We start from the raw sequence: 12,678 nt of genomic DNA, 5'->3' as shown, positions 1-12,678 counted from the left end.
CTTTGCTTCCATCTTCCATAATAAATCACTGTGTCTGTCTTTGTTCATTGCTGAAAGAGGGCTAATTTAAATGCAATTAACAGAGCCTTCCGAGATGCAGAAAACAGCAGTATAAATGAATTTGTTGTCAGTTGAGCAGCAAGCAGGCAACTTTCCCGATGGAGCACTGTATTAATTAGTGTCCAGCGCACAAACAGCCTTTCTTTCTCCTGCTGAATGTGTGCTCTGTCTTATCAGGAGCCCAGCCAGGGAAAACAACCGAGTAGACAGAAGAAGTAATGTAGGCAAACTCAAATAAACTCAGGTGGGCAGCAATGGCACCATTGTAAGCACATTAATTCCTATCAGGATTATTAACTGGGGCCACTTGCCGCTCTCAGTATTCTGAGACGTTTGCACCTTCTCTTTTGGGGTTTCAGCATAGGAAGTTTTATGCCTGTATTATGGCCCGGGCAAAGTTATTTGTCATGCTCCCAGTCTTACTGTTAGCAGCTCTGAGGGATTGTTTGATTGGATTCAGTTGTGGGCAGTTTCTGGTCTGTGTGCTGCTCTTTTACAATGGTGCAATCAGAAAGATAAAATGAGCTCCTCTTTATTGTGTTGGGATTTATTCTTTCCTTTACTCCAGCCTCTTCTCTGCCATCTTGACTTTTTAAGCTTTGAAGGCATTTTTGTCCCATTGTGATGTCAAAATACTTTTACCTGGCACAATTAAAGGCCACGGTGATTTAGTGTTTCCTTCTGGACGAGGAGAATTCCTCTTTTCTGTATTTTTGTTCTGTTGGAAAAGGTCATCAGTCGGTGTGTACATACAGAGCGCAGAACGTGTGTGTTTCTCTTCCTGCTTGTACCTTGAGACACTCTAGCTTCTGGTGTGACTACATCCGCCCGTCACCCATAATCCCCCACACCAACCATGCTCCCCACAAACAGCAGTTTGACATCTTTATGTCCGTCCCCGGACCGGTAGAAACCTGTCTCTCTCTGTCCTCCCTCGCTTTTCTTTTCAGGACACTGTATTTATGATGGCAGTAAATGCACAAAAGCCCTCTTTTGTTATTGATCGGGTTCATTTTGACTTGGACTCACAGCAAGGACTATCACTGGGACCGGTGGGGCCCTGCAGTGTACATTTCACACAGCTCCCTCTAAATCCTGTAAGAGGGATTGGTTTCGGGAGGTCTGGCATCAGTCCTAGCTTCACGATATGAAATATTATTAGATTCAGCTTTTCAGAGTCACTGAGAGAATCGCCACCAACAAATGGCCGGGCGCGCCTTCAAAGATGGGCTCTTTAATTATCCAGTCCGTTTATTTGATGTTTAAACTCTGCACCTGATAACACCATGAATTATTGTCCTGCACAGGATGTTTGCAACCTCAGTAAATTGCTTTGTTCTATGCATGCAAACAGTCCAAATTAGTGCCTGGCTATACACAAAGAGCATTGTCTAGCACTACAATGTGTTTTCAATTAGAAGGCGTCGAGAGATTTAGCTTATTCTCTGGATATGTGGCTCTTTTCTTTGATAGCTCTAGAGACTAGTAATTGATTACCAAGGGTGAAATGGAAGTTAAGGATGGACTGAGTGTGTGGCTGCGTCCCAGAGGAGGAGAGCAGTTTTGAGTGGCTGTGGTGAACAACTCGCTCACCTCCCTGTGCACTGACAGCTTGATTTGAAGCCACGTAAGCACTCTGTGACTCACGGCGTGATAAGGAAATGCACCTATTACTGCGCCCGTTGCTTCAGCCCGAGTGTCAAATATCACAGTAATGACTGTGATTAAGCCACGCTGGAGTCGTGCTCCTCACGATACCAGCTTGAATGGACAGTTCCTCGCACTGACTCACATCGCCTTCAGGTTGCATTAATATCTTCCTGCAGACTCGACTCCATAGCCACGCCTGTCTCCCCAGAGCCTGACAACTTGCAGCTCATTACAGACAAACTGTCTATGAGGAAACAAACTTGCTTCTCTTACCTTATTAATATTGTCAACTGTGTTTAATTTCATCACTTTCCCTCCGTGTGTGTGTGTGTGTCTGTCTCACCACAGTAAGTGTAACTCTGTCAACGGCAGAGACAGCTCTGTGACCCGCACCGCAACAGACTGTCATATCTATAATGTATCCCTCTCGATGCTTTCAGCTACTTATTCTACCAGATGAAGAGTGATGCCGTTTGTAATGTCGGGTCATTTTCCTCATGTGGTTGTTAGAGGGGTTAAGCAATCCAAACAGGGTTAGACTGCGAAAAGAGCGCGAGAGTGTGATGGCTGCGGGACCAAGTCATTCAGCCAAACTGAAGATGGATGTTTGGGAAAGGATTAAGAATTGATACACTCAACATTATTTAAAGGAATAATTTGAAATTTTTAGAAATAAGCCTATTTCCTTTCTGTTACAGTTAGATAAGAGGATTCATACGACTTTCATATCTGTCCAAAATATCTTTCATATCTTGTCTAAAATGTGGAAGAATGTCCAAATGTAAGAATTATACACCATAAATTGCAATACACATGCACTGTGGAGGCCAGTGGCTTGCTCTTTAAAAGGACAGCTAATGTTTACTGATACTTCCTGCTCCAGATCCAGCGAATTGTCATTGTAACATAGAAAGCACTCCAACGGCTGATGTCCTTGGATTTCAATATTTCACTGCATCACAATAAGACCATGTAGGATAATGTGATGACATTGTGGCGGTCCGATGATGTAAACCGTTACAGGTTTGAAATATGGGCTTCGGCAGACTGATGACTTGCATCCGGAGATGAAAGCAAGTGTGTCTTGTTTTGTATTGTGTACTGCAAGAAGAATTAGTACCGGTACTCCAAAGCAGGGAAAGAAGCTGTCAAGGTTACAGAATAAAATAGGATTCAAGTTGTAATCCTCTACATTGTAAATCTGCCATTGATTTGACAAGAATGTCTTAAATAATGTTTCTGCCAGTATTTCCTTGTTATTTATTAAATATTTTAAAGCAAGGGGAAGACAGCTTCAAAGACACCAGCCGTGCCAATCGTAATAGTGTCAAGATATCATAAACAGCGAAGGAAAGGGGACAAAAATGAAATTTTTCATTTGATTCAAGGTGTCCCTTTCATCTGGGTGCGATGGGACCATGGGGGCTCATTGTGGAACTTAAAAAAACAAAAGCAAAGACGGTACAAAGTGTCCTGAGCTAATTCCTGGGATCTTGAAGCATTTATATATTTCTCTGTAACATACTGAAATCTCTTTACCTTCCATGAAATATCTTCCCGATCCAGCAACCTCTCACCTTTTTATATTCAAAATCAACAATTCATCTCCCGTGTTCGTCCAAAGCGGTGTCTGCTGTTTTGGTTCGTTTGGACACTGAATCTGTAGTCATGCAGGAGGAACATTGTTCAGAGAGCCTGTTGTGTTTTTATTTACCCGGAGAATGAATAATTAGAGTGCATCCTGTTTACAGCGGTGGCCTGGCTCATGCTCACACCTCGCTCTGCAGATCCACGAGAAGGTGGGCAGCTAAAGAGGAGCCTTCAGTCCTCGCTCGATCGCTGGCAACTTTTTTTTAGTAGAAAATTATTTCTTACATCTCTTTCTATCTCTTTCTCTGAGCTATTTTCATTTTTGCACTAATGACTTTCTATTTTTGAGTGTAAGACTCCCACAGACATCATCCGAATCTATTTACATAGCTCTAAGCCCTCATTGTAGAGATCTTGCTGTAAATGTGAGGATCAGTGTCCTTATTTGTGGATTAGCCAGGCTTGTGGGACGTTGGTATGGACATATAGTCCCTGACTCCTCTCTCAGCCAGCGGCTGAGCATTTTCATACACTAAATAACGTTGCTGCGTACAGGTTGAGAGACTGTGATTAGCTATATTCCATTTACAGTCATTTTTTTCAGTGTGCCGAAGATATCATATTTTAAAGGTGCTGGAAGGAGACAAAGTTTATTTAAGCAATAAGCCACGAGAAGCTGCACTTGACAGTGATTCTGGAGCAGTTTAAAGGCATTGTTAGTCACTCTTCTAACGGAGCCATCAAAGCTCAGCCCCGAGTAGGTTTTTGCTTTTGTAAAATGACTGCAATAAAGAAACAGTGTTAATGGGCTATAAATTTAACATATTAATGTCATTTCAGTAATAAATAATGATGCACTCCAGTTTGAGTGGTGATTTTTCATTATAAGGTATTTTACAAGAACTTCAGGCGCAGTCAATCAAAAACACAGTCAAAGCTGTCCTTTGTTTTAAACTCAATAATTGAGTGAAGAGGAGCGGTATGTATTGATCCAGCTGAGCCCTTAATGGACATAGTAAAGATCTTTCAGTTTTTAAAAGCTCCAAATCTTTGAAATATACTTAAATCATTTCATATGACAATGGAAGCTGCAGCCATCTATCCGAGCCGCAGCAGCAGGTTAAATGACTGCCAAAATGTCGATGCCAAACAAACCTATACGTCATCCTTCCAGCCAAGTGTGGTCGGCCCACCAGGCTGCTGATGTTGTTTAAGTTAAAATTAGAAATAATAAACAAGGATGCTCAATGAGACTGAACGGTATGAACCATATGTGTGTTTTTGGCGAGGCCTTCTCCTCCCACCAGTCTTGTCTTTGTCTTTTCCCTCCACAAGAACACAATGCACGTTGTTCTTTGAGCATGGTTCAAAATAATATTAAAAATTTATCCTGGCGAGAATCTCAGTTGCTAAACCTGACCCCTGAAAGCAGTGTTTGTGTTGTTTTGAATAGTGTTTGTGTTTATTTATGCCCACGCTAAGCAAATAAACACTTGAAGAGGTTTGGTTTTGTTCTGGAGATGAACGCTTTGCAGAAATGAGCTGACCTGCTCTAAAGTCTGAGCCCGGCCTAGCTTGAGTGCTTTGAGAATATTCATCTGTCTCTCCAGTTACCACCAAAGACTGCAGCAGAGGAAAATGAGAAATGCTGTTTTATAATGAGAGCCCTAGGCAAAGACATACAGAGACATGTCTTTTAAAAAAATCTGTCATTATATATTCTCCTAGTAGTACTGCAGTGGGAGATGCATACTAAGAACTTGCGCTCTTTGAAGAGGTCCAGGCAGTTCTCTAATGTTTTGGATAGAAGTTGCGTTGCTTTGTGATGTAGGGGCGAGTTTATATCCTGTCATTTTGTATTCAGAGACATTATCATGTCCACACCAACTGTTCCTGTGGATATGAACTATGGCTCTACTTCTTTAAAAAAAAACAAAAAAAAACAATGCTTTAAACATTTTTGAATTACTTGTCAAAGTCTATCCATAAACACTGAAGTTATCCAAGAGATAAAACAATTTGTTTTATAACTAGAGCACAGCAAGGACTGAGCGTCGATGCTGTTTAACTTTGTCATACCAGCTGTATCTATGTATCTAATCTAACGAGACAAAAAGCAAGTGACTTTCACAAAAGCTTTTTCAGCTACTGGATGTGTTCCTGACTCAAATTAACACTTCAATGGAGGGCTTAGAAATTGTCATGTTAAAGTTCATATCCCGGCTGATTTTTTTTATTTTTTATTTTTTTTCACCCATTTTGCACTATACTGATGCAACACAGGGGTTGTTTCAGCAATAGGTGTGCGCTTCACCCACTAGAGAGAGTTTGAGCCTGCAGTTTGTTCTTGGTGCACTGAGCCATTTAAAGAAACACAGTAGTATTATCAGTGTCTGTGTCGTTGAAGTTGTCTTTGTGTAATGAGCCCTGTTCTTTCATCCACAGACTTTTTGACATGCATGGAGTCCTCTCCCCTTCACCAACATGGGACTGAGCACTGATAAAATAATGTCGTAACTACGGACAGCAGAGTAAAGCTTCAGCAATCAATGCTTTTATATCGATGGTGGATTTTAATGAGTGGAGAAAAAGAAAAAAAAAAAAAAAACAAGTCCTGTTTTGATTCTCTAATGTTCAGTTCACTGTCGCCGGGCTCATTATTTCCAACTGCAGTAAGAAGCTGTTTTCAGAAAAGCTCTGATAAACCGGCTGTATTCTACTTGACCAGCACTAAATGGCACAGTGACAGCGCCAGCAACTACCTTGTGGGCAGTCGGGCATTTAGCAGCTAAAGAGCAAGATATTGCTGCCAGGGGCTGCTGGAGAAAAAGAAAAGAGCTAGAAGGGGAACGAACATTAGACTTCACATTTGTTTGGTGGCCAGAAACACAACCACAAATGAATGCTAATGCTGCTCCTGGCCGTCTGGATGTGGATGTGAGAGTGACTGTGTTATGACGTTTTAACATCAATATCAGCTTTCCAAAGTGATAATATGTCAGTGTTGTGTTTACAGCTCTGTGATGTTGCTTTAAGAGGAACAATAAGTAGCTCAAGTGTAGAATATCGTTTGAGTTTGCAGAATCAATGCGTCCCTTCTGTTTTAAATGGCTCTTTAGTTCTTTCATACCTATTTATCCTTGTTACTCTGTTCTTAGCTCCATCACTTGGCATTATCAAGCAGCCAGATAGTCTGCTTCCGTACTGATAGCTGTCACTAGTGATTGTGTCCAACGCAGCCTCAGCGTCTCGCAGGCCGCTCTTGTATAAAAGTCAATTAAAAATGGAGACAGCACAATGTTGTAAACTGATTATTGCACCCGAGTTCCGCCTGCGTCGCAAAGATGGAACAGTGCAGAAATGTAGAGGCAAAAAAAAAAAAAAAAGAAAGAAAGAAAGCAAAAAGAAAATCAATAGTCCACTCTGCCTCCAACATCTTAATGCCACTCTCAGTGGAGAGGCGTGTGTGGAAGTGATGGAGTCTCTGTCAGTTACGAGACATCAGAGGAGATTTTAATTGAGGCCCCAGTGGGGTTAGCAGGGACATGGGAGATGTTGAGAGAGAGCTAGCCTGGCTGGTGTTAGATGAGGTGGGCAGACCTGTTGTGAGACGGCGTACTCATCCATTTTCATCTCTCCCCCCAGATGAGGGCTGAGCAGTGTGATGTGAAATTTGTATCTCAGTGTATGTAAAACTCCAGGATGGCTAACAATTTACTACCTGTCAGTGTGGTTATGATCAATTTAGAGTTACTACAGTTCACAGCGGTTGTGAAGGAGCCTTTCATAGCATCTCCTGGTGGAAATTAACAGCACACGCTGCACATTTAGCGCCACATGTGTGTCTTTGGCTCCACTTTCTCTCAGCTGCTGCAATGCAAGTTGAATTTGCTATGAGTAAAACCATCGTGAGTCTGTTTGATGTGCGGAGAGTTCTGTGTTTTCGCCGTGTCCCCTCCACAACTGACTCGTGTCATCATTAGGACAGGGAATCTGGCAGCAATGTCTGCATTGTGTTTTTACTCTCTGCACCAGTGCCACTGCTGCTTGTGTCAGCGCTGGAGCGCATCGGCCAGCATCCTTCGTGCTTGCTGACGTGTTTCCTCATGGTTTGCTCCTGTCTCTATTGAGCTGTCTGGCTCCATTTCGTCACCCGCCCTTTTCTTTGCATGCAAATGTGCATTTGTTTTAGTGTGAAAGAGAGGCGTATGCTCACTGGCCAACATGCAGTCATCTGATGCTCGCCGTGCACTTTGACGTGACATTTAAAATCCATTCTGTACCAGAACAAATGGTGGAGCCAAATCCTCATCGGGACACATATCCCACCGGTGTGATACTGCCCAACTCTACCTAAGTCGACTTGTTTTATATTCATCCTCACATCCCTCTGCCTGTAATGTAGCATCTGTCTCGCTAACACGGCAGCCATACAGTTGGCTCTAAGTGGTATACTCAGTTAATTAGCCAGTCTTCTCGGTATAGGATTACCTTCAGCTGTAAAGATGGGAAAATTAAACCTCGCTCCTGGCGTATCTTGAGAAGGAAATACTTGAATTCATGATTTCATCATTTGTACGTGCCTGAGACTCCTCCCCCCCGATTGTAAGTTTGATTGTATGTCCTGTGACACAAAAATGACACACACAGGAAAAAAGGCATTGAGATTACTTAGCTGCATGAATAAAGACATTTGGATGAGCTAATATTTATATAAACAATGGCTCAACATCTGCTGCATATAATGCTAAAAACCCCCGTGGTCTATCTTAAAGGAATACTGAAAAACACTTGTAATGCTTAATATCTGATGATATTGCTGCACCGCTGACTATGATATTGAAAAGTTAACCAGCTCAGTGCATGTTTGCTCTTGATCAGGCGCCCACTTGTTTTTTCATCAGATTAGGTTGCTTGGTCGCTCACCTAATCCCCCCCCGTCCATCCACTCCTCCCTAACTCACCGGCCTCCCTCACTGAATTTTACCACTTACCCGCCGTCACGTCCCCCTTCACCACCAGATGGCTTTTATAGTTCTACTGCTGAGAAAAAAGAAAGAGCTGTTAGAAACTTTATTCCTATAAATGCAGACCCATTACTCTGTTTTAATGTGCACGTCTGCACATCATACAGTCATGTTTGCCACAAGCTCACGGTGTCAAGGGAAGGGCAATAATGTCAGACAAATTGTGTAAGTAAATGAGTGGTAGGTCGTCCTAGAGACGAACACGTTGCCTCTCTGCATGCCAATAAGACGGTGAGGTAGCATCTAGCTGAAAAGCAATTTATTGAAATGCACAAAGAAGAGAGAAGGCTCAGAGCAAAGATGCTGACTGGACAAAAACCTGTCGCCATCCATCTCAGTTTGCCAAGTTTTTCCATCTACATGTGAGCTTCTTGCCCTCTCTCGGAGAGGAGAGGTGTTCCTAGAAATATTGCAACAACAGCTGGTGTGTCTGCATGGTCACAAGCTTTTCGCTCTGGGGCTGACTGGGGAGGATGTGAAGGTTTTGATGGACACCTTTGAGGATGATAATAAAAGCTGGTAATTGAAACTGAAGCTGAATCAAATTCAAAGTCATTGGTTGAATGTGATGCTAATACTCATGCTCCTGTTTTTCATTCTGGCTAATCCGTGTCCTCTGACACCAAGGCCATCTTCTCTCCATTAGCACTGTTGTTTTTCTTCCTGCCAATCTCTTTCCTGGGAGATCAGCGGTGCTACACAGAAACTGAATAAAGAAGTCTAAATCACCACTGTCGGCGAGCCTGTTTGCGCTCACTGAGGAAGTATGCATCAATCACCTCACTAGTTTTTGGTGAATGTGATTTAAGTGTGAGCTTTTTGTCTCACTGACTTTTATATCTCATTCACTTTACTGTTGTTACTCTGGCTTACTGTATTGTCTGAATGAATGTCTTTATCTCTGCAATATGACTCATTGTTAGAGAGATATATAAGCCTATTTCCAGTCCTGGGCCTGGCTGCGCCTTTTTAGTCTCTGCGGCTGCAAAGGCCCTCCAGCAGGGCTGAGCCCTGCTCCTTCTCCACCCCTGGGCTCTTCTGTGATCAACACTCCACTTCTACAGGTCCCCCTTCTCTCTTCCTCTGTTTTCACAACTGGTCAGGATAAGGCCAGCTTGTTCATCCTGACAATGAAAGAAAAACCTAATTGACTCTTCCTCTCCTCTTCCTCATCCCTCTAGCTTGTCTACAATGAGCCTTGAGGCTCTTTTTAGCCCGAAGCCATCCTTCTGTCAAAGGACATTATTCTCCTTTGGGCACAGCTTAAGAGTGTAGGTTTCTTCTAGGCAGGTAAAACTGGGGTGACAGTTGGAGAGAAAGCAGCTTTGATCTTCACCGCCTTCACATTGCAGTACCAGGATGACAGGAAAGGGAGTCTTAGGAGCACTTTATTCCACCAAATGTGCTGGAAAGAAAACACTCAGGCTTGTAAAAATGCCTGCAAATCTTAGGTCTCACATTCACTGAAGCTCAAACAATACCTAAGCTGGCCCCTTGTGAGTACCCTATAGTGTCTTCCAGAGACTAAGGGAGCCTCGTTTCTCACTGGTGATGCACCCTGTGTTAGAGGCTCCATATGGAGGGGGGGGTTTTATCATACTCTTGCCTGGCCCCATTAAATATCTATTTTTACCATAGCAGCCTGCCGTGGCCCCCTATGATACACAAAACACCAACAGGGAAACGTCGCCTTGTATAAGAAGTAACAGCAGAGGATACGCTCCAGGTGTGGTCGATATAACCTATAAAAACACGGCAGACATTAATTGAAAGTCCATTTGTAGCTACCAGCAGTGTATTTTTATTTTGTATGTAATTTTCCCTAAAGAACTTTGATAGCGTTCGACGACAACAGCAACGAAAAACAGGCATGACATGAAGTCAAAGTATGTATAATATAATAGAAAATAATACAACAGCTCCTTTTTATGACCTCTAAAACTGCCACGGTGTTGACTCAATGTCTCAGGTACAAATTACAATAAAACCTGAACATTATAAGTGTGGGATCATATTGGCTGTGTTGTATGTTTGGCGAATGTTTCTGTGACCGTGAAAGACTGTAACGCTTCTTGGGACCTTAGCACGCAATATTTTACAAATTAATCACAAGAAAAATAAAATTAGGTTTATAATAATAAGAGAGGATGCAGAAGGTGGCGATCTGCCTCAATGTGTTTGCTTTCATTTTTTATGTCTAATAAAATAATAAAATTGTTGTGTAAAAATGTTGTTGATTTGTGATGTCACAGTAAAGCAGTGTGAAAGGACCCCTGGTGGTGGCCCTGCCAAAAAAGGAAAATGTTAGCAGGTGCAGCTTTATTGCTGCACGATAAAACAAAAACAAATTTCAGAAAAATCAGCATTTAGTTTAAATGTGCTGTTGAATTTTATTACGCCTCCAGGCTCTCATGTGGGAGGGAATTATAAGGTGAAAAAGATGGACTCGATGTACGTAATTTGTACACACTGGCAATTGATATTGAGTGCAGACGGATGTAAACACAAGCAGAAACTCTGGTGAATTTGTTGCATTTAGGTCTGAGTGTGTTTTATTTGCCGTCACAACACATCAGCTTAATGCAGGAGCACATGGCAGTGGTTACCCGAACGAGTGCTACACATTTACAATATCAAGAAAAATGTCAAATTTCAGAAGGGAAGTTTTCCCTATTTGGTGCAGCTCTGAAATCTGCAGATTGGAGGTAATGTGACAGTGCAGCCCAAAGCACTCCATCCTTTGCCTTGCACAGAGGGAATAGGGAAAGGGGGAAATAGACGATAGGTAAACAGAGCCATTAGAGACAAATCTATTTCTGAAGAAAACAAAATCACATCATCAAACAAGAGCAAAAGAAAAATATGATCCTGCAGCCCTTTGGGCCCCGGCGTAGCAATGATAGCCAACTATGGCATTTGTCTTTATCAGTCTGCCTTGAGGGAGGGAGCGTGAGGCAATGGGGTGTGTGTGTGTGTGTGGGGGGGGCGCTATAGAAAAGACAATAGAAAAGGAAGGACAGCACATTTTCTTTACTCGTCAGAAAAAGCTGGATGCAATTTTTTTGTTCCTGCCTTTTTTATGAGTCGTGAAAAACTCGTATGATTAGTCCTCTTTCATACATCTTTTATTGTTTCGCTGCTCGTACAAAGTGGCGCTCAGATGGTCATTCTTTAAATATAGCAGAGTGAAGGATTCGGTGGACAGTGAGCCACAGCATCATCAGTCATGACTAGCCTGGGGAGACGTACGCAGCTTCATCAAAATGACAGGATTGACTTTCCAGATTTCATCCTTTCTCTGTGGCATTTGGTTGTTTCTCCTGTTTTGCAGCAGCAGTATCGGAGCATTTCTAGTGCCTTGTGAACCGAGACTCTCTTGACATAGTCAAACAGGCCTTGGTGACCATAGTAAAATGTTGCATACGTTAAGGTCTACTGCAACACATTTTTGCCTTAAATGTTCAAAATGTCGGCCTCGACATGCTCATATGAAGCACGTATAATATTAACCTTGTTCCACATAAAAGCTTCGCATTTGGGCTTTTGTTAATTAGCAATAAACACAAAGCACATGTAGTCTATATTCGGTCATAAACCAAAGTATTGTGCAGTTTAGGTGGCTATTTTCTGTAATTGGTCGGAACATGTCCCTCCTATTCCTCCCATGAATGGTCGTCTGTGACCTCGCATTGAGCCAGTGTTGTGGAACAATAAGGCACATTTGTTTCTGTTTCTGGACTGAATTCTCCATCTGAGGATTGATGACCTCAAAAAAGGAGGCCTTTATTTGCCCTCTATCTTGGCTGTGTTGTGTTATAGCCTTTCTGCCTGTCATCATTGCTAATGCCAAGTCCTTACAGAGGCTTCATCATTTCCTCCTTCCAATGCCAGTCATTTTTCAGTCTGTTTTATTTTTATTTCATTATTTTTCTCCCCATTTGCCCAGAGCAGCAACTGTCTAAAGGAGGTCTGTTTGTGCCACAGCCAGGCTCACAGCTCTTTTGTGGCTCTGCTGTTTTCTTTTCTTCTCCCTCTGTTCAGTTTGAAAACCCCAGGGAAATTTTGGTGTTGTCTCTGATATCGTTTTTGTCATGCTGACCATTTTTCCACATCGGGTTTCGTCTTGCCAAGATACTGTCACTAACTGTGTATGGTCTTGATGGTAATTTTAGTCCAAGTGTTGTTCAGCCCAGCGGATACATATGTGTAAGTAGATGTTATTATATGAATTTATTTAAATGTGAGATAGATGATAATAATACTGTAGACATTAAGAGGCTATAGAATATTTGAGTAAATGCATAAATTTAGATATCTGAACAATGTGTAGCAGAAGGCAGGGGGTGGGATA

At 42.2% G+C, this 12,678-nt stretch overlaps 1 protein-coding gene across 1 annotated transcript in view; it reads left to right on the top strand.

Annotated features, from left to right (window-relative positions):
• The window catches only part of cd276 (CD276 molecule), a 55,826-nt gene that overhangs the window by 23,154 nt on the left and 19,994 nt on the right, over nucleotides 1–12,678 (top strand). The gene's annotated exons all lie outside the window — the stretch shown is intronic.

Source organism: Echeneis naucrates, chromosome 3, assembly GCF_900963305.1.
Source record: "Echeneis naucrates chromosome 3, fEcheNa1.1, whole genome shotgun sequence".
Classification (NCBI taxonomy): Eukaryota; Metazoa; Chordata; class Actinopteri; order Carangiformes; family Echeneidae; genus Echeneis; species Echeneis naucrates.
The sequence above is the reverse complement of the archived record's forward strand: the minus strand, read 5'-3'. Positions and strand labels throughout refer to the sequence as shown.